The sequence below is a fragment of the Nyctereutes procyonoides genome, unplaced genomic scaffold, assembly GCF_905146905.1.
Source record: "Nyctereutes procyonoides isolate TBG_1078 unplaced genomic scaffold, NYPRO_anot_genome, whole genome shotgun sequence".
In the NCBI taxonomy this organism is placed as follows: Eukaryota; Metazoa; Chordata; class Mammalia; order Carnivora; family Canidae; genus Nyctereutes; species Nyctereutes procyonoides.
The window spans coordinates 3,622,751-3,627,328 of record NW_026575130.1 but is presented as its reverse complement, the minus strand read 5'-3'; the positions used below and the strand labels follow the sequence as shown (position 1 = coordinate 3,627,328).

At 41.5% G+C, this 4,578-nt stretch overlaps 1 pseudogene; it reads left to right on the top strand.

Annotated features, from left to right (window-relative positions):
* Positions 1-873: 873 nt before the first annotated feature.
* Positions 874-2,654, top strand: LOC129521243 (RNA-binding protein EWS-like; annotated as a pseudogene).
* The last annotated feature ends 1,924 nt before the right edge of the window (positions 2,655-4,578 follow it).

The window sequence follows — 4,578 nt, the reverse complement described above, 5'->3', positions numbered from 1 at the left end:
GGGATCTTAATTGCTCCTCTATCACTATTGTGTGTTGTCCTGTGTACTTGTGACTTCTGCAATAAAATATTTTCTTATAAGGAGACTTCTTTTTCTATCAAGATTAAGTGTCTATTAAACTTGTTATTTAAAATTTCTATTAAATTACTCAAGCTTTATCCTACCAATCTGACAATTTAAAGCAAATAGGTCGACTTAGTTAATAGAGTCTTCCAAATATGTATTCTAGTTCAAAAAATGACTTTACTATATTTGGAAATATTAGGACAGATAATCTCAATGGCCAGGTAAAGCTCTATATGTGATAAAAGATGAAAGGCCAAGAAACAAAAACTATATTCTAAACATTATTACCATTTCTTCCACATTAGGGTGATAGAGATGCCTTTCAAGTTCTACTAAGAGTTAATTGTGTGAAATATGGCCTGTAATTTATCCTGCTTGATAGATTTGATTCAGAAATGTTAGCCATCCATCCATTAAAGACAGTCTTCTAGGCTGCTTGCTGCATGTGCCATAAGAACCTCAATAAACATGATATAGGGCTAAGAGATACCATTAATGAAAAGAACATAACTAATATAACTTAATGTTGTAAGTTTTGATTTATTAAAAAATTATTTAACAAAATAATCATAGTTATTACAGTATTTTTGATATGCAAGGATATATTTTCTGTTTTTTAAAAAAACTTCAAGTGGTCAAATATCTCCGAATTAAAATTCTCTAACCCAGGGAAGAATCATGTTGACAAAGATTTTTTAGGTAATTAAAGATAACTATGCCACCAAAAATGTAATAACTAGATGAAAAAAATAATTTTTTAAGTTTGTGTGAAAATGGATAATTAGGAACGAGAGGGAAGGAGAGAAAATGGCATCCACGGATTACAGTACCTACAGCCAAGCTGCAGCCCAGCAGGGCTACAGTACATACACCGCCCAACCAACTCAAGGATATGCACAGACCACCCAGGCATATGGGCAGCAGAGTTATGGAACCTATGGACAGCCCACTGATGTCAGCTATACCCAGGCTCAGACCACTGCGACCTATGGGCAGACCACCTATGCAACTTCTTATGGACAGCCTCCCACTGGTTATACTACTCCAACTGCCCCCCAGGCATACAGTCAGCCTGTCCGGGGGTACGGCACTGGTGCTTATGATACCACCACTGTTATGGTCACTACCACCCAGGCCTCCTATGCAGCTCAGTCTGCATATGGCACTCAGCTTGCTGACCCAGCCTATGGGCAGCAGCCAGCAGCCACCGCACCTGCAAGACCACAGGATGGTAACAAAACCGCTGAGACTAGTCAACCTCAGTCTAGCACAGGGGGTTACAACCAGCCCAGCCTAGGATATGGACAGAGTAACTACAGTTATCTCCAGGTACCTGGGAGCTACCCCATGCAGCCAGTCACAGCACCACCATCTTATCCTCCTACCAGCTACTCCTCTACACAGCCGACTAGTTATGATCAGAGCAGTTACTCTCTGCAGAACACCTATGGGCAGCCGAGCAGCTATGGACAGGAGAGTAGCTATGGTCAACAAAGCAGCTATGGGCAGCAGCCGCCCACTAGTTATCCCTGCCCAAAACTGGATCCTACCGCCAGGCTCCAAGTCAATATAGCCAACAGAGCAGCAGCTACAAGCAGCAGAGTTCATTCTGACAGGACCACCCCAGTAGCATGGGTGTTTATGGGAAGGATTCTGGAGGATTTTCCAGACCAGGAGAGAACCAGAGCATGAGTGTCCCTGATAACCGGGGCAGGAGAAGAGGGGGATTTGATCGTGGAGGCGTGAGCAGAGGTGGGTGGGGAGGAGGACGTGGTGGAATGGGCGCTGGAGAGCAAGGTGGCTTCAATAAGCCTGGTGGACCCATGGATGAAGGACCAGATCTTGATCTAGGTCCACCTGTAGATCCAGATGATCAGTGCAATTGGTATGGTGAAGGCAGAGGGATGCCACCACCACTCCGTGGAGGTCCAGGCGGCCCAGGAGGTCCTGGGGGCCCCATGGGTTGCATGGGAAGCCGTGGAGGAGACAGAGGTAGCTTTCCCCCAAGAGGACCCCGGGTTCCCGAGGGAACCCATCCAGAGGAGGAAACGTCCAGCACCGAGCTGGGGACTGGCAGTGCCCCAATCCGGGATGTGGAAACCAGAACTTCGCCTGGAGAACAGAATGCAACCAGTGTAAGGCCCCGAAGCCTGAAGGCTGCTTCCACCACCCTTCCCGCCCCCGGGTGGTGACCGTGGCAGAGGCGGCCCTGGTGGCATGCGGGGAGGAAGAGGTGGCCTCATGGACTGCGGTGGTCCTGGTGGGATGTTCAGAGGTGGCTGCGGTGGAGACAGAGGGAGCTTCTGTGGTGGCCGGGGCATGGACCGACGTGGCTTTGGCAGAGGAAGACGAGGCAGTCCTGGTGGGCCCCCTGGAACTTTGATGGAACAGATGGGAGGAAGATGAGGCGGGCGTGGAGGACCTGGAAAAATGGATAAAGGCGAGCACCATCAGGAGCGCAGAGACCGGCCCTACTAGACGCAGAGACCCCGCAGAGCTGCATTGACTACCAGATTTATTTTTTAAACCAGAAAATGTTTTAAATTTATAATTCCATATTTATAATGTTGGCCACAACATTATGATTATTCCTTTTCTGTACTGTAGTATTTTTCACCATTTGTAAAGAAACATTAAAACAAGTTAAATGGTAGTGTGCTGAGTTTTTTCCCCTTCTTTTAAAGATGGTTGTTTAGCTAAAGTCTAAACAATGGGAACCCCTTGTGAGCATGCTCAGTATCATTGTGGAGAGCCAGGAGGGCTTCTAACTATAACAATGTTCATGGTTGTGATGTTGTTGTTGTTGTTTTTTAATAAAATTCCAAATGTTTATAAAAAAAAGAAAATGGATAATTAAACTACCTTATGAATAATTACGCACATATACACTAGTTATTTTTTCTTTTTAAGAATATGTGTTTATTGGACAGCCCAGGTGGCTCAGCGGTTTAGCGCCAGCCTTCAGCCCAGGGTGTGATCCTGGAGATCTGGAATCGAGTCCCATGTTGGGCTACCTGCATGGAGCCTGGTTCTCCCTCTGCCTGTGTCTGTTCTTCTCTCTCTCTCTTTCTGTGTATCTCATGAATAAATAAATAAAATCTTTAAATTAAAAAAAAAAGAATATGTGTTTATTAAATTACTAGCCTAAGGGCACCAGGATTGCTGGGTAGTGTATATTCACATAAACTAAAGCATTGAGTTACTTAGTTAATAGTTACATACATTTTACCTGTACATACCAAATTGCTGTTCAGATAGTATGTACCAATTTTTACTCCTGTGTTTGACTAGGCCTATTGCCCCACATTCCATCATAATATGAATATTTAAATTTAAATTATAGTTTGCTAAATGAGCTCACAACTGTGTTTGGAGACCAGAAGACTCCTATGTCATTATTCTGTGCACTTGTGGACTATGCTGCAATATAACATATTTTCACAATAAGTATATTATTTTTCTTTTCTATGAAATAGCTACCATTCTGGTTGGTATCTTCTGTTGATTTAGATGATGAAGGAAGCATAAAAAGAAAGGCTTATGAGTTTACAAAGCTTTAGTTACAGCTTAGATTGTGACAAAGCTCATTCACTCTACAGTTGATTAAAAAATACTCTAGCTTCATCTGAGTAGGTTACCTACATAAACCTTACTTGAATTCCATTTGTCATCCCTCCTGATTTCCCAGAATTGCTTCTATCAAGAGTATTGGAAAATACCTAGAAGCCTGAAGCCTTCCCAAGGCTGCTTTATACTCAAATGCAAGGCAGTGATTGATATGAGACACTATCATTCTCAAAAGCTCTGCAAAATAAAGATTAGTTTCTCTACCAAAATACGTTTACTCAGGGAGTGTTCAAGCAAGTTACAATAACTTCACATTTTTCCTCAAATTTTATCATGATTTATTGAGTTATGCAATTGGAATGTTGGTATACTGACTTGCCCATGCCGAAGTTCATTCTGTATAATGCAAAAATGTCATAAATAGCAAAACACAAAAAAAGACAATTTTTTGAACTGAGTATTATAGCTATAAGATTAATTGCTCATTTATAGAAATAAAAAATAACAATAAATGTCCTGGTGTTTTAGGCTGAAATGACATAAACTTTGGTTTCCAGATATGACTGTTTAATTTTATGCATTTTTTCATTAGTGAAAGAAAAACCTGTATAATGAGTCCTAAATTAGGTATTGGTATCCTTCAGGCTAGTAGTTTTTCTAAGTATAAAATTCTATTGATCCTATGTCTGGCTTATTGTACATGAGGATAGAGTGCAATCCATTATCAGGAAAAGCAAAGCCATTAGACTCCTCATGCATTCAATTAGGCTATTACTTTATCTATCTTAATTGATACTGTTAATAGTATCATATATAATTGCTGCATATAGGCAGAAAACATGCTTGTTAATAAGTCTTAGCTAATTCACACAATGACATTTAAGCACTATCATTAACAGTGTACATACATCCAAGATCAATATGTGAACCATCTCAGCCTTAGAG